The sequence below is a fragment of the Neofelis nebulosa genome, chromosome 6 (assembly GCF_028018385.1).
Source record: "Neofelis nebulosa isolate mNeoNeb1 chromosome 6, mNeoNeb1.pri, whole genome shotgun sequence".
In the NCBI taxonomy this organism is placed as follows: Eukaryota; Metazoa; Chordata; class Mammalia; order Carnivora; family Felidae; genus Neofelis; species Neofelis nebulosa.
Window position 1 is genome coordinate 22,156,809 of NC_080787.1, and position 25,621 is coordinate 22,182,429.

Sequence of the window (25,621 nt, forward strand, 5' to 3'; positions counted from 1 at the left end):
TGATTCTAAGGGCGGTGTTGCATTTATCTTTACCGTAAATACATATGCAACCAATTACAAAAACTGTATTGTGGGACCCGATTCCATTTCGTTTCACCAGAAACTTGAAGATTTTTAACTAATGTAGCTTAAAGGGATTGTCTTGCTTCAGGTTTCCATCCTTTCAGCTTCTAAGTTCTTTCTGCTGACACTTTATCAAATTTGTCCCAGCTGACGTTTCCTGTGTCTCTTTGGTCTGTGCTGAGATGGCCACTTCCTTCTCTTCAGCCTCCTGTCAGTGTTTATGGGGCATTGTTACACTCTGCAGCTGCAATTGCTCAAAGCCCAGTTTTCAATTAAGATGCCCTCATCAACCCTACGTAAAAAAGGCTGCAGTTTTCGCGTTAACTGCTGTCAGTTATCGCCTTTGGAAAGCAGCTTTGTTTCCTTTGGATTGGGTGGTGTCTCTGCTTCAGCTTCTCCTGCTCTGCCCCACGTGCTGGTAAAAATTTTGGTTTAGGATCTTGATTTATTTTGGCAGATAGGACAGAGTCCAGATTTGGGCTGACCTTCAAAATGCTCCTCCGCAGGGAGAGCAACGCGTTTGGTAACACTTCCTGCGCACTACTATTAAATATGCTGTGGATCTTATTGCCCCACCAGTTTGGCAAGGCAGCCCAGTGTTAACGAGTGGAAGCATGAATTCTGAAACCAGACTGTCTGAGGTTAGAGCATGGTGTGCTATAAACTGGCCACATGTATTTATTTAATCTCTATTCCTGAATTTTTTCTCTCTCTCTTTTTTAAAGTTTATTTTATTTATTTTGAGAGAGAGACAGAGGGAGACAGAGAGAGAGAGAGAGAGAGAGAGAGAGAGAGAGAGAAAATCCCAAGCATGTTCCACACTGCCAGCATGGAGCTCGATGTAGGGCTTGAACTCATGCATCATGAGATCATCGCCTGAGCCGAAATCAAGAGTCAGATGCTTGAGCAACTGAGCCCCCCAGGTGCCCCCTGAGTTTTCTCAATGGCAAAATGGGAATGATAGTCACAGTTCCTTTATGCAGTTGTCTGAGAATTAAGTAATCAGATATAGGTAAAATAGTACAGTACTTGGTATAAGTAAGCATTCAATAATGTGAAATTTTCTTAGTGTTTCTTGTCCATTGTGTTGGCTGCTATTTTAGGACAGTTCAACTTATGATGTTTGGCTAAAGAGAATTGATGAATAGATATTGGGGGGTGGGTGGGATGTGAGTTTGGTATAAAAACATATTTTCTTACAATGAGAGCTAGCAAATAATGAAACGAGTCACCCCTCAAGATAGTGGACATGGTGATTGAACGTGTTCAGGAAGAGTTTGAGCCGTGATGTTCTATGAAACAAGGTCTTAAACCAACAAAATGCAATAATTATTTGCTAAGTAAGTGGTTATTGATAGTGTGGTTTTATTATGCTTCTCAATATTCTCCTTTAATGCCATAATTTAGAAATATTCATGTATGGGACTCAATTTTCGTCTTTGTTCATTGCTTCTTTGGCCTAAGTAGTGTGTTTTCTATATTGACATAGGAGTCAAATAACATCAAGGTGTAAATTTAGGTTAAAGAGAGAAACTGTGGCTAAGAAAAATAAGGCGGAAATTAGATTTGTATTTGTATCACTGAAGTTAAGTTACACAGCACTGGTTTCAGTTAGTTTTCCTGAATGAGGCTCATACTTCTGGAGGTTGCTTCAGATGATACATTTTAAAACAGAAAGGCTCAACTTAGGGGTACCTGGGTGGCTCAGCGTTGGTTAAGCGTCCAGCTCTTGATTTCGGCTCAGGTCATGATCTCACAGTTTGTGAGATTGGGCCCCATATTGGACTCTATGCTCGTAGCACTCTATATCTCAAAATAAATGAGCAAACATTAAAAAATAAAAGCCCAATTTATTGTCATGATATATAAACGTGTGTGTATATATTTGTGTGTATATGTATATATATATATATATATATATAGTCATATATAAAATATAAATCTTTCCACTTTTCACTAAAATTGGTGTAAAGTTTAAAAAAAACATACCCTTTAGGGGTGCCTGGGTGGCTCAGTAAGTTAAGTGTCTGACTTTGGCTCAGGTCATGATCTTGTAGTTCATGAGTTCGAGCCCCATGTCAGGCTCTGTGCTGACAGCTCAGAGCCTGGAGCCTACTTTGGATTCTGTATCTCCCTCTCTCTCTGCCCCTCCCCTGCTCGTGATCTCTCTGTATCTCAAAAAATGAATATATATTAAAAAATTAAAAAAGAAAATATACACTTGATAAACAGCTTGACTCGATATTAATTTCTGCCCCTTTATTTCTGTAGGTCATATCCCCTCAGCATTGAGATACCTATTTTTTACAATATTATTTTGCATATACTGTTTTATGATTATTCTTTGTGACTGATGGATGTGTAGAAGACGTCTAGAACTAAGCTATGAGGTCTTGGAGAGTAGAGAATACATCTTCTGCTTCTTTATGACTCCTTAATCTCCTTGTCCCCGTCACCATCTCAATGCACTTCATCTCTTGTCAGCCATAAATCAATAAATAAGAAATCAATAAATGCTTACCAAGTGGTTAAATTAGCAAACAAATTATCAAATGGCAACTAAAATTTAAAAAAGCTAATAGTCTATAAAATTCTTCCAGCTACCTGTTATTTAAACCTGTTTGTTTCCATTACCCTCAGAAGACTATGCATATACCATCGGGCTAATTGGTAGAGAGATCAAAGGTAAATAATTAATGAAAATCCCATTTTCCTACACTGCTAAGTCCACAGCGAATTATTCCCTGAGTCGTTTGGTTCCATGAGGTAGTTTAATTTTGATAATTGGTTTAAAGAATCTCCCTACTTGCTCACTTCTACAAAATCACAGCATAAATTCAATGTTAAAAATCATATAGACTAGATGCACACACGGGGCATGGTAATGAAAAGATCATTTTAGAATATGAGTTTAACCACAGGCATGCCACTGAAAGTAAGGCTAGAGATCTATCTGTATTGTTTATGACAGTTTGGAATAATGTTTTGTTTTGTTTTGTTTTTAACGGGTTCGACTGGTTGAATATGAACTTATACTGAGTGGTGTATTTACTGCAAAATTTAGCTGAGCACGTGCTATGTTATCAGGCACTGTTTTGAGTTTTTGCCTTTACGGTATCATCGGAAATTGATCCAGTAATGGAAAATACCATGATGTGTGAATGTGATCTCATAACGACCATCTGAGGTAGGAATGGTTAATGTACTCTTTTTACAGAAAATGAGACATCGAGAAATTAAATAACTTGCCCTGGGGCGCCCACTTAAGAGAGGGATGGAATTAGAATTTGAAGCAAGGCAACCAGATTCCAAAGCCTGTGCTTTTGCTCTGGACATCTTTTTATACAATCATCCCCTTTATAGATTGTTTCATAAAACCAAAGAGTCTTTAAAAGGTCAAAATTAGTCTCTTTGACTCAAATGTGCTATTCTTGCACATTTGAAAATTGCATTTCAATTTTTTAAATTTATTTATCTATTATTATTATTTTTTAACGTTTATTTATTTTTGAGAAGAGAAATAAATGCATGAGTGGGGGAGGAGCATGAGTGGGGGAGGAGAGAGAAAGAGGGAGCATGAGTGGGGGAGGAGAGAGAAAGAGGGAGACACAGAATCTGAAACAGGCTCCAGGCTCTGAGCTGTCAGCACAGAGCCCGACTCGGGGCTCGAACTCACGGACCGTGAGATCATGACCTGAGCTGAAGTTGGACGCTTAACCGACTGAGCCACCCAGGTGCCCCTCTTCCATTGCATTTTTAGCAGGATGACTGATTTACTTTTGGTACACTCCAAAGTACCAAGAAGATCCAGTTTCATTATTTTTCATAGCTATTATAATATTCCTTACAAGCCCCACCCTATAAGTAGTGGAGAAAATGAAATTAAATTCCATTTGGTAAACTTAGCAAAACTTGAAACGACCTCTTGGATAGCCAGTCGCTTTGGGATAACTTAGTTTTTCGCATGCTCTTCCCTTCCTCTTGTTCATCTTTAATCTGGGTTTAGGGTTTTTGGAGAGATGGTGTGATCTCAGGGTCTCTAGGGGTCCGGGAGCTGGTATCCACTGCGGTGTAGTTTGTCTGGTTGCATTCCTGAGTCTTCTTCAAGTTGCCTCCCGCTGTCTATTGTGGCTCGTGGCCTCTCTTCCCGACTTGGTCAAGACTAGGGTGCTTGGCTGATGTGGCTCCAGGTCAACTCCCCTGTGACTGTGCTGTCTTACTGTGCCATACCCTGTCCCCCATTTATTGCTGATTGATCACCCATGTCCACAGGGCCCCTTTACCCCATTACTAAGGCACTCCACCCCCAGAAGGTACAATCAGAAATTTCAGGGTGTGTGCACACCTCCTGAGAACCGAGTCTGACCCAGGAAGTCAGAATTAAGCTAAATTAAGCTTTCTCTATGCCTAATGATGGCTTCTCTAAGTTGTTGAGGTAACACTAGGCAGGTGGGTTATTGTCCTCTAGAGCTCCAAACAGGAAGGGGAGTAAACAGCTTTCTGCTTTTCTCTTTTCTCTCACCCTATATGAAATTCCTCTCCTTTCCAAGATTTTGGATCCAGTATGATACAGGGTTTTCCTACATCTCTGGCCTCTTTCCTCTAGAAAGGGTGAACTTTACCCTTCATGTTTTGGCTGGGGTGGACCAGTTGCCTACATCACAGCTGCCTTGTCCTCTCCCTTTTCCCCTGTGGCTACAGTTTATTTAACAAATGTTGAAGGGTAGGCCAGTCTTCTGGGCACTTACAAATATGAGCTCCTTTTGTTGAATTCACATAATCCTTCTAACATCTCTGTGAGATAAGTAGTACCACCCTTCCTCTGTAGAAGAGGAAACTGAGGAACAGGAAGTTAAGCAACTTGCCCAAAACCACACAGCTGCTATGTGTTAGAGCCAAGACTTAAACCTTGGCAGACCCAGCGTCCAGGCTTCCAGGCGCCATGCTACATTGACTCTCACGTAAAATCATGGCAGTTGGGGTTTGGGCAGAGAGGAACCGGATTACTGATAAGGAAATAGAGACTTGGAATGACGTCAAAAACATTACATCCATGACACGTTCATAAGTTTGAATTGGGCTCACCTGGAAAAATAGGTCTGAAAGGAACAAAGATCACTCAGAGAACACTTGAGTTAAGTACTTTAACGGCCAGCAATCATTCTGGATTTCAGGTGAAAAAGAAGTGATCTCTAGAGCTATGTGTCTGAATAACGTTGCTGTATAGGCTTATTAGTATTTGTGGCAAAGTTTTTTATTTTATTTTATTTTATTATTTTATTCTTTTCTTTTCTTTTTATAGGTATGTGGGGTAGAGAGTTTGTCTGTGTGTACGGTTTTGGTGTAAGTAGTCCTGGAAGGCCCATCTATCCCTAAGTATTTCCCTCATGGACTAAATTCCTTTACTTTATCTGAGCTCCTCTACATAAGATTTCACTTGGAGTGGGTGAAAGCTGATTTTGGAGTATGAAGGATTTGAAGGGGAGCAAACCAGTGTGATTTCATGCAGCTGGGCTCTCGGGGTCTGGACTGTAGAAAGGCGGTTGGCACCTGGGGCTGGGAAAGAGCACCAGAAAGATCAAGGTTGAATCCTATAAAATTGTCGTATTCACTCTTTTTGACCCACAAAAATGTCAGTCTCTTATCGTTCAACCCAAAGAGGGAATTGGATATTTAAATTATTTTGAAATTTTGCCTAGGATTATCCTAGACTCCATCTATACTCTTATTGTCCCCAGTCCTAACCTGTTCTATCCTAACCCTTGCATAAAAGCGAAAAATGACCTTAGGCAAATATTTATTTTTAACTTTTTAACTTCACTGGTCGATAAAAACCTCCTGGTGCCTCCTTGCATTTTTTTTTTTTTAACTTTCATTTTGAATCTGCTGTAGGATGCTTGTGGGCTATCTAGCGTTGATGGGTTGCATTTTCTAAATCTGTATCGTGCAATAAAGGCCATAATATACCTATTTTAAGACCGGAGTAATTAAGACCTAAGTAATGATATGACTGCAATGTTCTCAGCAAAAGGTGAGAGAAAGGCTTTGCTTGTATCTTATCTTTTCTAAGGCTATCAATTGCAAAAAGAAATGAAATGTGACTTTGAGTTTTGGGGGAAGTGGGTGTTGGGATAGTATTGCTTCGTGTGTATCCGAAAGCATATGATGCAAGAGTTTTGTTTGATTCTAGAAAGAACCCCAAAGAACTAAGCTTCTTAAGGTTAAGCAGATATCTTCTTTAAGATCAGAAACAAATTCAAGAATAATATGGATCTTTTTTTTTATGAATTAAATGTGGAAAGAATTTACCATGTTGACTTTGCAGTCTGAAGTATTTGAAGGCAAGCCAGGCCTTCAAAAATGTGTGGGTTTCTGGACTACAGTGAGGTTAACTTTTTCTAAGTTGTGTGGATTCTTATATAGCGTTTTCAGCAAGTGCATGATAATGGCCAATTCTCTTTATCTGCTTTTCCTACAAATTGTTTTCCACTAATGTTAGCATACTGTCAGAATATTTCAGTAAATTTCAGCTATCTTAAATATATCAAATAGAGACTTATTTCAGTTGTTAAACTGTGCCTTTGATTCTCCCAGAGTTTACATATCTAATAAAATTTTAATTAAAAACTAGGTCATCAGGATGGTTTCTCATATATTTAGAGAGGAATTGCTTTTACACTTTATTCAGATCTGCTAACGGGACTCCAATCACTCTTGAGTACCCAACAGTAGATAAAGCAATAACATTATAGTTCCCTTGACCCGAGGCTTTACTCAAATCTTCATTCTCAAGGCAAACAAGAAGTTGCTCTCATTTTGAACCTCTGTACTCAGTATTAATAATGTAAATTTAAAAATCTACTTGTATTCAGAATTACAGCATTGCTAATTTCTATTTAATCATTGAGACAAAAGTTCAGGTTTAAATTTGGTTCCAAAAAGGGGTGCCCGGGGGGCTCAGTTGGTTGAACGTCCGACTTCGGCTCAGGGCATGATCTCACGCTCCATGAGTTCGAGCCACGCATTGGGCTCTGTGCTGACAGCTCGGAGCCCGGAGCCGGCCTCGGATTCTGTGTCTCCCCCTTCTCTCCGCCCCTCCCCTGCTCATGCTCTGTCTCTCTCTTTCTCAAAAATAAATAAATAAATAAAACATTTAAATTTGGTTCCAAATGTATCATAGTCAATACATAGAGAACTCATTTCAATGGTTTTCTAGTTAAATAAGAAGAGCATTTGTGGAAGGTTTATAGTTAGTGCTATTCAGAATCCACTGCACATGTTAACTCATCTGATCCTCCCCACAATGTTATGAGGTAAGAAATTTTTATTATCCTCATTTTACTCATGACAAAACTGAGGTCCCTGGGATTAAATCAAGGCCATACTGCCAAAGAGTCACAGAACCAGGGTCTGAATTTTGGAAGTCTGGAACCAGAGTTTGTGCTATTACCTACTACCCTGTTTTGTTTTATTTGAAATAAATATTTTATAATAGTCACACAAAAATAGAGACCTGTATGTTTTCCTGAGACGGAGTCAAGTTCTTGTTCCTTGGTAGATGTCTATTGAATCGGTTTTGTTTTTGAATTTCATGGAAGACCAAAGATGTCTACATAAGCTGGTGTGTTTTAATGTTGGATTAAGTTAGACACTATTGATAATATTAGACATTTAAAATAAATTCCCAGTTGGCTCAGTCGGTTAAGCGTCCGACTTCGGCTCAGGTCATGATCTCGCGGACCGTGAGTTCGAGCCCCGTGTCGGGTTCTGTGCTGACAGCTCAGAGCCTGGAGCCTGTTTCAGATTCTGTGTCTCCCTCTCTCTCTGACCCTCCCCCGTTCATGCTCTGTCTCTCTCTGTCTCAAAAATAAATAAACATTAAAAAAAATTTTAAATAAATTCCGAGCAATATGGAAAGTGATAAGCCATCTTAGATGATCACTTCTTAAGCACTTAACTTGTGTTGGGCACTCTGCTGTGCAAATTTTATACTTTATTTCACTTAAACCTCACTACCGTCATTTGAGATAGGCAATATTATTTATGGATGAGAAAATGGACTCAGGGTGACTTGCCTGAAGACAAGAAATGGTCATACTGTGCTTTTAACGGGAACTACCACACTCCGAAGCATTAACCCAGTATTTGCAAATTGTAGTCAGATGTCCAGCTGCATCAAAATCATCAAGAGTAGAATTAAAAATATCTCTTGAGTTAAAATTTCTGGGGAGCAAGTCTCATTGAATCAGAGTTATTAATGTGCATCTAGTGATCTTTATGGCACACCCAGAATTTGAGAACTGTACTAGGGCCAAAGTTTCTCAAATTTAGCAGGCAAGGGCCTCACCTATAGGATCTGTTATGACACAGATCGCTGGTCCCAGAGTTTCTCATCCAGGGAGTCTAGGGTGGAGACTGAGAATTCACACTTACAACAGGGTCTCATGTGATGTTGACTTTGCTAGTCCAGGGGCCACACTTTGAGAAACACTGTGCCAGGCAATGCTGCTATAGGGTGATGGGCACAAAGAATATGTCATTTTTAGGTTAAAATAATTTCCATAACATCCTTGCATTCTTTTGCCTTTTTAATTTCATTATACGTTCTCTTTACGTGCAGATAATTTTAATCATATCTATTTTATTTTTACCTACAACGTTCTGGTTGCTTCTGCGTGTGTGTGTGCGTGTGTGTGTTTTACTGACATATCCACCTATTATATATTTAAAAGTGTGAAGGTGTGAACCTTTTCTTTGAGTCCTAAGCTGCACAAATAATGCTTGTTACCGCTTTGCTTAGATTAAAAAACGAGGTAAACAATTACTGAGCCTTCTAATCATTTAGGAAGTCGAGAGATAGCACTTTTCAAATGAAAAGCAACATAATCTAAAATCACATGCATCTTCTGGCTGTCACTCCAGCCCCCACGGACTCCCTATCCCCGTCAATGGATGGTTGCTTGAGCATAAAGCCAGGTACAGTAAAATGCTTTGACTGGAGTATGTAGCAATTATTCTGTGAGTCGGTAAAGTCCTGCCTCACCGGAGAAAGCCAGCTGACGCAATTCTGCCTGAAGGGCTTTTCAGCAGAGCATCTGTTTTTTTGATACACTTTGCCTATTAATTTTTATCTCCAATGTGTTGGAACTGAGAAAAAAAAATTCTCCTCCTTGATGCCTGTCTCTGCTCATTTCTCATGTAGGTAGTGTTGATGTTTCTGTAGTGCATATTCCCAGGAAGCAAGAAGTGTTCTTTTTTTGCTTTAACATTCTCTTTGCTTAACTGTGTATTTGTCAACAGCAGATTAGATAATCTTGAAGACATCTCCCAACCTTTTGTTTCTAAAATACTACCTCATGTGTATGCATATATATATATATATATATATTTATATAATATTTATATATATAATTTATATATGTATACATATACATATATAATGTCTATTGACATATATATAATTTGGGCGGAAAGGAGGGTTTATTCCTTCAAGAGAAACATAACTTATATTCAAATGTATTCTAAACTTTTTTTCCCTAAGTCATACCTATTTTCATTTCCTGCAAGGTATAATTAGGGACATAATTTTCAAAGATCATCTGTTTCTTTCATGTCACAGGACCCTATCAGGCTTGAAGTGCATTGCCACAGTGAAGCTACTTCCGCTTCTATTGAAAACACCATCTCACGATGAAACTCAAACCCAATTGTCACTATGGAAACCACAGTAAAGATAGGGATACAGTTTCAAAACGAAAACTCTGCCTGGAACTGGGAGACAGGTAGGATTTTTCTACAACTCTTCTGTCATAAATTAAACTTTGGTGATGGTGAGGAATTTTTAAGAATCGTTTTTGAACCTGCCTAGGGGTAGAAGAAATTAAACTTTGACACTTTTCTGAATTGCTTATATTACCTAATTCCCCTGGGGTTTTCAGAAAGGATTATACTATGTTAGATCTTGTTGAAGATGGCATTTTACAAGCCACCGAGATCAGCAAGTAGCACTAACATTGCATTGAAGTTGAAAAAAATCTCGATTTTGCAATTCTGTATGCAGGAAACCAGTCATTTAATCATTAGGTTTGTTATGAAGGGACAAGTAGTCATTCTCCTTAAATATTTTAGATTATATGGTGTTATGTCGCCTGTTTTATTATCAGTTGCATCTTGCCTTCTTTCTAATAACCTTTTTTTTTTTTTTTTGAGAAAGCCATGGTGATCGTGAGACTCTGAATCTTAAGTAATCGTTATATTCTTTTGTTTATCAAATGTCATGCTTTTAGGTTGGTTCAGTGTAGTGCTGAGGAAGTAAAACAGTATCTACTATCTCTGTCTACCTAAACTAAATAATCTATGAATTACTGAACAGCCTAAGTAAAGGGAGAGCGTAATGAAGAAAGGCAAACACAGAAACTGCTCTCGCATGGCATGCCATGCCACTCAACCTCATCAAAATCAGTAGGTATCACTTTCTTTTGCGTTATCAACACAGTATGGAACCCACCTAGAAGGATGGCGTTAGACAAGCAAAGACACAGAGCAAATTACCTACCATTCAGTCTTATTCTTTCCTCCCTCCTTGCCTTCACTTACTTAGAGTTCAAACAGAAGACGATGTAATTTACATACTGTTGATGCCCAAACGAATTTTGGCTTCAAATAGTTTCCCATGTCTCATCCTAGAGTAAATAGTTGATTTATGTGTTCATTGAAATAAATGGGCAAAGAAATTATTAATGATTAGTGAGTTATTGTGGAGTATCGCCCAAGGGAAGAGAGAACAGGATCAGAGAGCTCTAGTCCCTCCGTTCTACAAGAGCTTCTGATGAAAAGCTCTTGGCATTGTTGACTCTTTATAGCCTTTTTTTGGGGCTATTCATGCATTTTATTACTAAAAGAAATTGGAAATAGCACAATTTGCAATAAATGGAATTTTAGCGCAGTAGAGCCTTGAGCACTGAATTCTGGAGTTAATTTTATTGGCATGAGTCACATTTCTCACTAGAACCCACTTCTAAGAAGCACTGTGCCTGCAGATCAAATCTTACCTTGGACTTATTTGACTTGGTGTTGTTTCATTGCTTATTACTAACTCTCAATTACAAACACCACAACAGTAAAATCTGGCTTCCATAAATGCCTGCTAGAGAAATGAAACTGGAATAGTGTTTCTAATTTGGGGTACATGCTTCTTTGAACATTTATGGAATTTTAAATGGTTTGGCGGATATTGGAATAAAGAGAAGTCAGCACTGTGAGGAAGTGTGGAAGAAACTCTTTTGTTTGAGTTTGCAAAGCTGAGATATCTGATGGATAGGAATGGACTCACTGACTCATCATCTGACTTTGGTCAGATGCTTTCCTGACGGAAAACACATAACATAAGCTGATACACACCCTAGGAATTTCAACTAGAAATATGCCATCAAGTTCTCATATGTTTCTATGAGTGTGTGATGTTAAAAACAATTAAGTTTATGAGTTGATATAAACCATTCAATTTCAAGTAGGCACAATTCATCAAGTTCTCATATGTTTTCATAAATGTACTGTGAAAAAGATCAAATTTATGAATTAATGTGATTCATCCAATTGATATATTAAAAGCAAGAAGGAGTTTTTATTAATTCTTACAGATGGCCTCCTACTAATGAATTTTGTATAAAACCAAAGAGGAAGATACACTGACTGCCTTAACCATCTTCAGGAAAACAAATTGAATTAAAGAATTATTGAATGAATGAATACATGAATGGCATAGGATTTAGATCATTGGTACTTGGAGTGCAAGGAGCTGGACATAATAATTCTTTTAGCGTGAAGGGACATTTGGAAAAACTTGCACCATAATGCCCTGATAGATAGCTCAGCATTTCCATTTGTAGATGCTCAAATTCAAGTTGAAAAATAATTTTTTAATAGAATAATTGTCTGGTGTTGACTGTTGCCAGTTGCTGCCCACTTGTCTCTTCCTTTTACCAGGAAATCCAGGGCATTTAACACAGTGCCTGATACACACACACACACACACACACACACACACACATATATATATAGAGAGAGAGAGAACAAATGGATAAATAAATGAGCATAAATAAGTAAATATATACCCATGCTGGCAGTCTTGTTTTCTACTTAAATTGCATGCTCTGGACAATGGCACAATGTATCTCTTAGAGATGCCACATTCAAGTGTCCTAGGAGCCTTCTCCCAAACTCCTCCCTTCTTCTAAAATGAGCCCTCCCATGCTGTCTTGCTTCCTGCTGATCTCAGTTGCATTTTTCTTGTCTCAGGGAATTGTCTTCAATTTTTCAAAGGCACGCAGTATTTCTCAGAGGCCCTGTGTGCTGTGAAGGGCTATAATAGTGACCTCCTATAAAAAATGGTAAGTCTTTTCGCAGATTATGATCACTTGATTAGGAAAATGTTGGACCATGACTGCTCCAACATAATTTACTAGTTTTATCATTCTTGCTCACAGGTAAAACATTTGTGGGGCTTTCCTGTCCTGTGTGCTTGGTTCTGCGTCTAGCCGGGAAAGAGTAGGCACACATTTTGGACTTCTTCCTTTGCCAAGTGACCGTGATTACAATTATGCTTAAAAGAAATTGAGGCAACAGTGATTCTAATTTTCTGAGTTAAGCCAGCAAATTAACTCAGTTGATCTCGACTTTAGTGCCCATGAAACACACTCAAATCTGAGTTAAGAAAGCAAATTAACTCAGTTGATCTTAAGCGAGTGCCCATGAGGCATCCTGGCCCATTATGCAAATCAAACACGCAGAGAAAAGCCAGGGACTTGCGTCAAACCCAACAGATTGCAGGAGTGTCCACAAAAGGAAATCGAAAGTGACAGAGAACGTAAAGGAAAATGTTTTTCTTTTCTCAACATGCTATTAATTAAATTATTATACAAAGTAATGCCTTTTGAGGCCCCCATTTGTTTCTGTTTTCCCTTCAAACAACGCTGGCTTTATTGTCTTAAAAGGTGTCTGGAAAGTGTTTTCTTTGGAATCTGATTTTTATCTCTACAATAATTATAGAAGAAACACACTGTCCTGTTAGGGACATATATATCTTGTGACTAAAAACTATTTGGGGATCAGGAGCGATAGGTTGTATTTAATAGGTTCTGGCATTGCAATTGGAAGAGTGGTTTTAGGTGATTTATCTCCGGAGCTCCTCCTTTTCTATCTGTAAGACGAAATGACACCATTTCACATAAATGAACTTAACTCAGATAGATGTAGCCAAAAGCAACTAATGCAATCCTAGGCACACACAGTGGACATTCTTTAAATACTGGTGGGTTAATGAGGAACAAAAGTACTTCACACACCAAGCGCTTTGGCTTCCTGGAACAGCACAGACCAACAGAAATATAATGCAAGCCATAGCTGTAACTTCGAATTCCCTCCGAGCCATGTTAAAAAAGTGGAAAGAAAATTGGACTGGATTATAATGATATATTTTATTTAACCTAATATATCCAAAATATGTTCATGTCAACATGTAATCAATGTAAAACTTTCAGTGAGATGCCTAACAATTTTTGTTTTATCAAAGTCTTTGGAGTTTTGTATTTGTTTCACACTCCTAACACATCTCAGTTCAGACTAGCCATGTGTCAAGTGCCGATAGCCACATGGAGCTGGTGGCTACCATATTGAGAAGCACGATCCTAGAAAGCAGGTGGGTATTGCTATAGATATAGAAATGGTCATCACTCATGACTTCAAGTACATGCGGGGACTCGGCCACCAAATTGGTTGAGTTTTTACCAATAGTTCTCGACGGAGGCTACTTTCCAAGAGGACACTTGGCAATATCTGGGATATTTTTGGTTGTCATCACTGGGGAAGGGGGTTACTACTGTCATCTAGAAGTCAAGGATGTAGCAAAACACCCTATAGTTTATTTATTTTTGAGAGAGAGAGAGAGAGAGTAAGCAGGGGAGGGGCAGAGAGAGAGAGGGAGACACAGAAACCGAAGGGTTCCAGGCTCCTAGCTGTCATCCCAGAGTCCAACGTGGGGCTCGAACGCATGAGCTGTGAGATCATGACCTGAGCAGAAGTTGGGCACTTAACCGATTGAGCCACCCAGGTGCCCCTGAATTATTCAGCTTTCAATATCAGTAGTGCCAATGTTGAGAAACTAGTTTATACAGAATTGAGTGTTAGATGGTAAATTCTGTGACACAGGGTTTCTATGGAGCTGTGTTTTATCTTCTTTAGTGGAAATTTCTTGAAAGACGATGAGTATCTATATTCTGTGATGGTTTCCCTGCAGTCCTTTGAAGACCAAAGACTAGAAAAGATCTCGAGTTCTTTTCTGCCTCATAAATATTTTAGATGCTTTGATAAATATTATACTTCTTTTAAAAATGAGAAACAGATTATCCAGTTACCCACTGAGCCCAAGTGACACATGTAAAATCAAAAGACAGAGAACGTGTCAGTGAAATCCTTAAGAAGCTTTGACTCACAGTACAAAGTACTGTATTTGGAGAACCAAGTAGTTGAACCAAGTAGTCTTTTGGTCAGGTTTGTGGATTCTGTGGGTAGCTGGCTTTAAGACTCTAAAAGGAGTTCAGAGGAAGCTACCAAGTTCATAGTTCTGACTTTTTAGGCTAATGGAATGTCTGTAAGGTTTAGCCATATACATTTCTCTTTCTTTCATAACTTCCACCTTCGTAAGTCAAGGGGATTTCGTAATTCTTTGTAAGCGATTTTGTGAGGAGCAAAGGCCTTTATTGACTGGTGGACTCAGAATGAGTCCCAGCTAAAAGCAAGTTGCCTGAGCTCTGCAGTAGGAGTTTTTGGGGGGCTACCTTTGAGCATGCATCATGTGACTTAATAATGTTATCTCTCTAGTTCACGTGATATTAATCTCTATACTAATCCATTAAAGTCAGAAAATAATGATCATTTATGCTAAGAACACATAAGAGGAAGCGTCGTTGTAAGCAGATTAGTAAAAATAAAATCAGGAAAAAGAAATAAGCCTCCTTGTGTTAAAGATTGTGCTTTAGTTTTCTATTCTTGTGTAACAAATTACCACAGGTAGAGTGCAGTAAGGCAACTCACACTTAATATCTCATGGTTTCTATGGGTCAGGAGTCTGGGCACGGGTACCTGGATTCTCTACTCAACATCCCAAAAGAATGCACTCAAGGTGTTCACTGGGGCTGCAATCTCATCAGAGGCTCAATATCCTCTTCCAAGCTCACTGGTCGTGGGCAGACCAGTGATTCCTTGTGGTTGTTACATTGAGGCACTCGGCTCCTGGAGGTCATTGGCTGTTCCCTGCCACAGGGCCCTCTCAACAACATGGAAGTTTGCTTCATCAAGGCCAATGGGAGAATATCTTCTGCTGCTTCAGCTCTTTCTGATTTCTCCTGTGACACCTCTAGGCTGTCTTTTAAAGCCAACATGATTATGTTCGTCCAACCCAGGATAATCTCCTTTTGGATTTTCATTAACTCAGCTGGTTAGGGACTGTAATTACCTGCAGATCCCTTATCCCTTGCCATATAACTTAACCTATCTGTAAAAGTGAGGACTCATTAGGGTCACAGGTCTCTCACACAAGGGAGTAGGGAATTTTTGGTGCCATTTTTGGATTCTGCTTACCAAAGATAGAATAATTTAGTTTCTGTGTGTGTTAGGTGTTTTAAACTTCCAAATGCCATTGGAGTTTATAAATAGAAACAAATATTTTAATATAGAATATTCTCTATTTTTTCCTTTTCCTAGGATTTCTTGTCCAAAATTCTTTCTTCAAATTTCTAATATAGTCAGATTCCTAACTGAGCTCAATCATCTCTACCCATCTTTTTGGGGGATTTCAATCTGTTTACATTTAAGTTTATTATCCTTCATTTAAATTTAAATTTTTTCATTTAAATTTTTTTTATTGTTATCTTTTACTAAATGTTTTACTTATGTCATTTTTATAATGGATATTAAATTCTTCATTTCCCTTTAGGTCAAAAATTAATTTTATTTTTAAACACATTTAAAAATGTTTATGTATTTTAATACACCTGTTGTATTTATATATATATGTATATATATACATATATATATATATATATTTGCAATAAATATTAGCAAGTAAGTGAACTTGAAATTCCACACAAAATCACACATCTATATGCACATGTGAAATCTAGTCTCTGGATTGAAAGATCTCCTTCTCTATAAAGCCTCTCTGAAGCACTCTCCAAAGTTGGTAAATTTCACTTTGGTTCCACTACTGGGTTCCTTATTTTGAAACCATGATTTTAGCAAAAATGTGTTTGCTTAAAAACTCTGAAGACGGAGACAAATTATTATTCACCCCTGTATCTTTAACAGAGTGCCTAACCTATAATAGATTCCTAACAAATGTTTATCTCATTAATTGAAAGCACCGGTAGAAACAAGATGTTATGCCACAGGGTATCAATGTAGGTTTATCAATGGGAACAAATGTCCCATTCTGGTGGGGGGTGCTGATAATGAGGGAGGCGGTATATGTGTGGGGGCAGGGAGTCTATGGGAACTTTCTATACTCTCCTCTTAACTTTTGCTGTGAACCTAATACTGCACTAAAGAAGCCTTTAAAAATAATAATAAAGTAAAAATGATAAAGTAATAAATTAATACAATAGCAAGAAATTTCAAATAAGTGCTATGAACCAAAGAAAGGGGACGAGGGTGGTAATGTGTCTTGAGGGCACTTCAGTTTGGGTAACCAAAACCAACCTTGATAAGAGGTGAACTTGAGTTGAGGTCTGGATAAAGAGGGGTCAATCATGGGAAGGTCTGAGAGAAGAGTGGAAGAATCAACAAATTCAAGGCTTTGAGTGGCAAGAGAGCTTACCGTGGTCAAGACAAGAAGAAAACTGGGAAAAGGGCAAAGGAAAAGAGTCATGGGATGGAATGAAAAATGAGTAGGGCAAAATGCATGTGACACGAGGTGATTTATGGAATGCTCTGGTCCTCTGTTGCATGTAGCACACAGTTTTTGTCAATTTATGTTAATCTCTGATTGACATAAGCATTTAAAGTTATACCATTAAGGGTGCCTGGATGGCTCAGTTGGTTAAGCGTCTGACTTTGGCTCAGGTCATGATCTCACAGTTTGCGGGTTCAAGCCTCGCGCCGGGCTCTGTGCCAACAGCTCAGAGCCTGGACCCTGCTTCGGATTCTGTGTCTCCCTCTCTCTCTCTGGCCCTCCCCCCTCACTTGCTCTCTCTTTCTCTCTCTCTCAAAAATAAAAAAAATTAAAAAATTAAAGTTATATCATTACCTTTCCTTTTGTTAATGTCCTAAACATCTCTTATTTGTCTTAAAGAATTTTCATGTATCCTCAGATGTCCATTCATCTTTGCTGCTGCGGGTTTGCTATTGTTTTCCATTGTTTCGCATTGGGCTTAGAAGGAAAGAGTTGCCCCTGTGCTTACAGAGATGTCCTTCCTCAGTCACTGTTCTTGTGGCCTTACCTCCAGTTCTCTTGGCTTTCTTTTCATAGCTCTCAGCGAATAAATTCCACGTTACTTTTATTTTTTAATTCTTAAGGCTTTCCCTCTTATTGGCGGCTGATAAGATTTTTATCCTTTAGGTTAAAAAATTGGCAAAAAGGTGATGCCTTCCTTTTGGAATTGTTCTTGGGTGGATTTCTGGACCATCTCTTACAGTATTGCAACTGTCTTTCAATTTGGAAAAATAGGTTTTAATTTTATTTCAGGTCCCTTCCATTTCATGTAATGTGTCTGTTAGGAATCACTTTAATCAAGTAAATCATTGTGGGTTATTTAGAATCATTTTCTCAGTTTCCCTTGCATGATTACTACCACTTTTGCAAATACTTGTGATGTAAGGATGTGGTGCTTTAAATGTCTTTAGCATAACTAACAGGTTACTCCATTGTGTTATTTTTTCCTCATCATAGCTCTGAATTAAGTTTATGATAACATCTAAAAATTATTGTATTTACAATGTTTCTTGCTCTATGTGAAGGGCTCAATCAGCATTATCTCACTTAATTCATATGGTAATAGTCCTTTTGCCGTGTTGTGTTTTTTCCATTTAACAGGGGAAATGGAAACAGAGCAGAGGTCAAGGACTTGGCCAAGATCACAGAGCTAGAAAGTTATAAAACAAGTATCTCTCTACTGCTTCATGATGTGTGGATGTGTCCACGTGTGTGTATGTGTATTTAAAATACAGTATGTTCCTTACTTTGGCTATCATTACTACAATTTAAAAAATAGAGTGAATTTATTTGTATTTGTTCAGACTCTTGGTATTTGTACTTCTATCTTTATTTAGTCTACTTGCATCTGGACCACTTGCTTTTTAAATATTTATTTATTTATTTACAAAAAAATTACTTTGTTAACATACAGTGCAATATTGCTTTTAGGAGTAGAATTCAGTGATTCATCATTTACATACAACACCCAGTGCTCATCGCAACAAGTGCCCTCCTTTTTTTTTTTTTTTTTTTCAACGTTTTTTATTTATTTTTGGGACAGAGAGAGACAGAGCATGAACGGGGGAGGGGCAGAGAGAGAGGGAGACACAGAAGCGGAAACAGGCTCCAGGCTCCGAGCCATCAGCCCAGAGCCTGACGCGGGGCTCGAACTCACGGACCGCGAGATCGTGACCTGGCTGAAGTCGGACGCTTAACCGACTGCGCCACCCAGGCGCCCCAATAAGTGCCCTCCTTAATGCCCATCACCCCTCTAGCCCATGTCCCGCCCACCTCCCTCCGCCAACCCTCTGTTTGTTCTTTATAATTAAGAGTCTCTTGTGGTTTGCTTCTTTCTTTTCTTCCCCCCACCACGTTTCCCCTTTTGCCATCTGTTTTGTTTCTTAAATTCCATATATAAAATCATATTGTATTTGTCTTTCTATGATTGACTTATTTTATTTATCATAATACATTCTGGCTCCATCCATGTCATCGCAAATGATGTTCTTTTTGATGAATGAGTAATATTCATACACACACACACACACACACACACACAGGCAATATCTTCTTTACCCATCTATCTCCATAGTTGGGCTATTGTTGATAATGCTGCTATAAACGTTGATGTGCATGTGCCCTTTCAAATAAGCATTTTTGTATCCTTTGGGTGAATACCTAATAGTGATATTGATAGATTGTAGGGTCTATTTTTAGTTTTTTTTTAAGGAACCTCCATACTGTTCTCCAGAATGGCTGCACCCGTTGGCATCTCCACCAGCAGTGCAAGAGGGTTCCCCTTCCTCCACCTCCTCGCCAACACCTGTTGTTACTTGTGGGGTTAATTTTAGACATTCTGACAGGTGTGAGGTGGTATCTCATTATGGTTTTTATTTGTGTTTCCCTGATGATAACTGATGTTGAGCAATTTTTCATGTGTGTTGGCCATCTGGATGTCTTCTTTGGCAAAGTGCCCATTCATGTCTTCTGCTCATTTCTTAACCGGGTTGTTTTCTGGGTGTTGAATTTGATAAGTTCTTTACAGATTTTGGATACTAACCTTTTATCAGATATGCCATTTGCAAACATCTTCTCCCATTCTGTAGGCTGCCTTTTAGTTTTGTTCAGTGTTTCTTTCACTGTGCAGAAGTTTTTTATCTTGATGAAGTCCCAATAGTTTGTGTTTGCTTTTGTTTCCCTTGCCTTTGGCGACGTGTCTAGTAAGAAGTTGCTGCAGCCGAGGTCAAAGAGGTTGCTACGTGTGTTCTCCTCTAGGATTTTGATGGTTTCCTATCTCACATTTAGGTCATTCATCCATTTTGAATTTATATTTGTGTATGGCGTAAGAAAGTGGTCCAATTTCATTCTTCTGCTGGTTCCCATCCAGTTTTCCCAACACCATTTGTTGAAGAGACTGTCTTTTCTCCATGGGATATTCTTTCCTGCTTTGTCAAAGATGAGTTGCCCATATAGTTGTGGGTTTGTTTCTGGGTTTTCTATTCTGTTCGATTGATCTATGTGTTTTTGTGCCAGTTTCATGCTGTCTTAATGACTATACCTCTGTAATGTAGCTTGAAATCCAGATTTATGATGCCTCCAGTTTTGTTTTTCTTTTTCAGGATTGCTTTGGCTATTCAGGGTCTTTTGTGGTTCCATACACATTTTAGGATTTGTTTGTTCTAGTTCTGTGAAAAATTCTGGTGGTATGTTGATGAGGATTGCATTAAATGTGCAGATCGCATTGGGTGATATAGACACTTTAACAGCGTTTGTTTTTCCAATCCATGAGCAAGCGTTTTAAATTTAGTTTTCCATTAAGTTTATCTTGGTTCTTATTTGCTTGTGTATTATGTTTCTTTCTCCCTCATTTTGACCTGTCTTATTTCTCTTGCTTCATTTTGCTTCCTAGATGCTAACTCCCATTCTGAATTATAACATTATTTGCATCAAGGCATTAACTGGTCTTGGAGTGAAAAATAAAAATGGCAAAATGTCTTTGAATATATATTACAACAATAATTACAACAACAATGACAACAATAATATATATTGTTTTGAATATATATGGCCAGGTGTAGTATAACTCAGCTTTTGAAGAAAGAGCCTAAGATCGTATCAGAATCAGGCCGCTCACGCTAAATCCGTGTGACGTCTAATTTGTGACATAATAATATATAACTTACCATTCTTAGAGAGAAGCGAAGGGACGCACAAAATGCGATTGTGAACCACAGAATTATAGTCAAATATTTTCCGAGCTCAAAGATGCAATTCATCTAACCTATACATTCAAGTCCTACAGATGGGTTTTTCTTCAGGAAAAGGAAAGATGCTCAAAGTGATCAAATATCAGAGAGAGACATACATGTGATCTCTTGGTTATTAATTAGTCTTTTTTGTGTGACTCAGATAATATTCTATGCACGTATTCTTTGACTTTGCTTAAAGATGTGATACTTCACCTAACGTACACCTAACCAAGTTAATACCACTTTGTATCGGTTTGGGGTTTTCCTTTCGTAAAACATAAAAACACAGAATTTGCCTCACTTATGCACTTCCAAGAATTTTATACTTTTGTAGCATTTGGTATTTGTTGAAGCATCAATACAAATACCAACACAAATAGTTGATAAGTACAGATGGTATCGTGTATTTAAATAAGGTTAGCTAGGGGAGCCTGGGTGGCTCAGTCGGTTGAGCGTCCGACTTCGGCTCGGGTCATGATCTCACGGTTCATGAGTTCGAGCCCCGCGTCGGGCTCTGTGCTGACAGCTTGGAGCCTGGAGCCTGCTTCCGATTCTGTGTCCCCCTCTCTCTCCGCCCCACCCCTGCTTGTGCTCTGTCTCTCTCTGTCTTTCAAAAACGAATAAACATACAAAAAATTAAAAAAAAAATTAAAAAAATAAATAAGGTTAGCTATTTTTTTTTTGAGCCAAAGAATGACAGCAAGATGATAGCCTTGAATAAAGAAAGGATGACGGAATGAAATAATTGTAATGCAGCAACTCTGCTTTGTAACATGGTTGTGTGGTGAGTAAGAGTGCCTGTGTGCCTGTGTGTATGCATGTATTATTTTAAATTCTGTCCCGAAAGGCAAGATATACTAGTTAGACTGGTTCCTAAGTACTATCATGTCATGGATTTGCTGTTAATGCAACATATAACTTTACCAAAATTGTCTTCAGTAGTCACTACACTACTAAGGTCATTAGCTGGGGGTTGAATTTTATCTTCCGTCGCAGGTTCTGCTAGGTAGATACAACTTTGTATTTTCCTACAATGTGTTTCTTCCCCCCTATTTTATTCATCTATAATTGAAGTCCCATAAACTACACCTAATTGAAGTTTTCAGTATCAGCACTTTTGACATAGGCACACACCCTTGAAGTCATCGTCACGATTAGGGTAGCACAAGTTTCCTCTCCATATTGCTGTTCCCACCAACCTCAGGAAACGCTGACTCGCTTCCCAGCACTACAGAGTAGTCTGCGTGTTCTAGAATTTCAAACGAATGGAATCGTACAGCACGTAATCTTTCTTGACTGTCCCTTTTCACTTAATGTAATGATTTTGAGATGTATCCATGGTATTGCGTATATTGACAGTTTCCTCCTTTTTGTCGCTGGGCGTTACCCTCTATGGAGAGGTCGTAATTTGGGGCTGTTTCCAGTGTCTGGTGTTTGGAAATAAAGCTGCTATACCCAGAAACGTAAAAGTCTTTGGACACGAAGACTTTTTGTTTGTTTGTCTGCTTGTTGTTTGTTTCTCATGGGTCGGTGGCTAGGATTGGAATGGCTCTGTCACGTGGTAGACTTGCTCAAGCTTGACATTTTAGGAAATGACCACGTTGTTTTCCAAAGTGCTTGTCCCATTCTCCTATTAGCACTATCTGAGAGTTGCAGTTCCTCTACGTCCTTGCCAACACTTTGGATGGTCAATTTTCAAAATTTCAGGCAATCTAACGCATGTGTAGTGCTATTTCCTGGTGACCGTAGCACCGCATCTCATATGTTTTTCCACATTTTACCTACAAATATTTGAGGGACAAAGGTTTCCCTTAATATTCAATATCTTTCAAGTGTGTCACTGCTCCCAGCATGCTTTTGTGTCATCAGGACATGCTCTGTGGCGAATGACTTATCGGTGGTGGAACTCAAAGGGCAGGACGCCACGATCAGCTACATGAGAGACGTTATTGGTAATATTTATTGAGGCAATTCTTTCACACTCAGTGGGAGAACAATCTGCTCTTGAGTTTCTTCTATGACTGAAGGAAGTTTGGAACATTTCTCAGCACACTGAGTAATTAAGAAAAAATAGAACTTGGAGGCACAGAAAAAAAAAAGCCTACTTCCTTTAAGTCTGTGGTTCTCAGTGGGGAGAAAGGCTGATTTAGAAGCCCAGGGAGGCAGTGCAGGGGACATAATCGGTCCTCACCAATGGCATCTAGTGGGTATAGGGCAGGATGCTGCAATATATCCGAGCATGTGAGAGTTCCCCTCCTTCCCTCCCCCATATCAAGGAGCTACCTTAGCTCAAATTTTAACAGTGCTGCTGTTGAGAAACCCTACTCTAAGCATCCGATACTTAGATCCAAATCTGGCCCAGAAAGTATTCTATCCCTCCACTGCCTCTAACACTTAAGTGACTAGACATGAGATGGCCTTATGATTTCTTTTGAACGAGATGGCATTTGTTCCTGAGAAAATCTTTGTCACTATTTTCATCTATGACCCCCTGGGGATCCTACGTTTAATTGGTCACCTATGAGGTGTGTATAGAGGACTAGATCTGGGTTAAGGGACGGACTCCATTTATCCCTCCATCACTTTCAAGATACATTTGATGTAAAATGACCAGATGGTTTGCATCTAGGCTGCCTCTGTCACATACTGGCCTCATGTTGTTGGAAAGCCTCTCAAATTTGCTGAGTTTCAAAGAGGAATTTAAAATAAAAAAAAGAGGGGCACCTGGGTGGCTCAGTCGTTTAAGCTTCCAACTTCAGCTCAGGTCACGATCTCGCGGTCCGTGAGTTCCAGCCCCGCGTCGGGCTCCGTGCCGACCGCTCGGAGCCTGGAGCCCGTTTCGGATTCTGTGTCTCCCTCTCTCTCTGCCCCTCCCCCGTTCATGCTCTGCCTCTCTCTGTCTCAAAAATAAAAACAAACGTTAAAAAAATAAAATAAAATAAAGAATATTTAAATAATTTAAATATTGACAAATAATTTAAAACTGAGCTTTAAAGTGGGAATAACCTCATGCGCTGTCGTGAGGACCAACTGAGATAAATCCCTCGTCATAGTGCTTTTATGATGTGATATTTGTGATTAGTACTCAACCATGTTCAGTGCAAACCCTGGGTGCCACTGGGCGTGAATCTTGCAAACTTTTTGGTTCTTCCCGTGGTTCTGAAGGATCACAGTTTGATTTAATAAACGCCACTCGTGAGGGGCTTCTGATGTCGAAAATAAAAAGGGGTGGCATTCATTTGCCACATGTTAGAATAAAAGCTTAGGGCTTTCATAACTTGGGATGTTTTATTTATGTATTTGCAAGCTCATTAATGCAAGTCTGTGATGAAGTAACTCTTAGAAAAAAAAGCAAACAAACCTACAAACAATTGTAACGCTTGCTCACTCTGTGGACACTTCTAACTAATTTATTTTGTTGTGGAAAATGTTACTGCACTTGGGAGAAGTCAGTGCACCCCTGGGGAACCTCATAAACGTTCTGATTCCAGACTTGGCAGCTGGTGACGTTTCTTTTGTCGCCCTTTTTCTCCTAACCGGTCATTACCTGTCCTCGCCCTACAGTCAGCTAGTTCGAGGACTGGGATACCTCGAAGTAGTTGATTTAACTGGCAACTCAAAAATAATATTTGTGAAAATACTCATCACCCAGGGTCAAAAGAGCTAGAGAAATTCAGGGAGAAAACCAGCAGGATTTGGTACCGTGAGTGCATTTTGAGCGTTTTGATGCTGATACGCGATGCGTCAGCAACAAACGTTTAAATGTTAATTTTTTAAGGTGCTATTGTCTGGGGACAGGGAAAAAAATTCCCTGCTACCTCCTAAGGTAGTGTAGCGGGGAGTGACACCCCCCATGACGGTGGAATATTCCCCGATGCAGGGGTTTGGTATGGATTCAGACACTGGAGATTTGAGAGGTTGGAAAGATCATTCTAATGCCATTAGGTCCCCACTGCCTCCTCAACTTATCTGATCCTTTTCAGAGTAAGGTCACCCCCCTTAGTGGTCCCCAACTGTTTAGACTGCAGCTGTGAAGACTTGGCATAGAAGGAAGTGAAAATTCTCCCAAATAAGCACAGAGGGCAGTGCGCTGAACATTCCCAAAGGTTTCTTTCTTCTGCCTTATACCCTCCTTTCTGGTTGCCTCTGATTATTTTGTTGTTCGTTTCTTCATCAGGACACCACGGAGCTTTAAGAAGGGAAAGAGAGACTTTCCTTTAGTATAGTTTGCCGAAATTACCGCACTGGATAAGAAACATGCGGCATGTTTACTGCAGTTGAATTGGTATTTCTTGTAGTTCAATTCAGTAAACAATTCACTTGTGAGCCTCACTGTGGGAAGGCGAGGAACTGGTTCTCATCAGTCTTTCACACACAGCTCGGTTTCAGTGTTGTAGGTAAGAGGTCTCAATCCCATAGGTAAACTCCGTGTGTGTGTGCGCAATGTGCTTGTGTGTGTGAGTGTGTAAAAATGAGGCGGGCACTCAGAGGCGGCCCTGTGAGTGGAAAGAATTCTGGATTTGGAGCCAGAAAATCTAGGCATACGCTAGGACTTGGTCTTACGGTTGAACTGTGCAGCCTTGAAAGTATCCGTGGACTTTCATTTCTTTGTCCAAGAAGTGGAAATACATTGAACTCGCATTTACTGATTGTGTTCTGTGTATCGAGCGTGCACTGAGGTAACAGCAACGATGTTTTGCCACTGGCATCGCTGAATGGTTAAAATGATAAAGGGGACGTGGTATGTTCGTGAGACTTGCAATCTCTAGGAAGTTTTCTAACGGACTTAATTATATGACAAGTTTGACTAGCGAGGCAATTATGTGCCACCTAATTGAAAGGC

General features: G+C 39.2%; 1 protein-coding gene across 1 annotated transcript in view; it reads left to right on the forward strand.

Moving 5' to 3' along the window:
* The window catches only part of LOC131515363 (uncharacterized), a 327,128-nt gene that overhangs the window by 32,065 nt on the left and 269,442 nt on the right, over positions 1-25,621 (forward strand). The window contains exon 3 of the mRNA XM_058736129.1: positions 9,683-9,845. The gene's annotated coding sequence lies outside the window, so the exon portion shown is untranslated. The remainder of the gene's footprint in view (positions 1-9,682; positions 9,846-25,621) is intronic.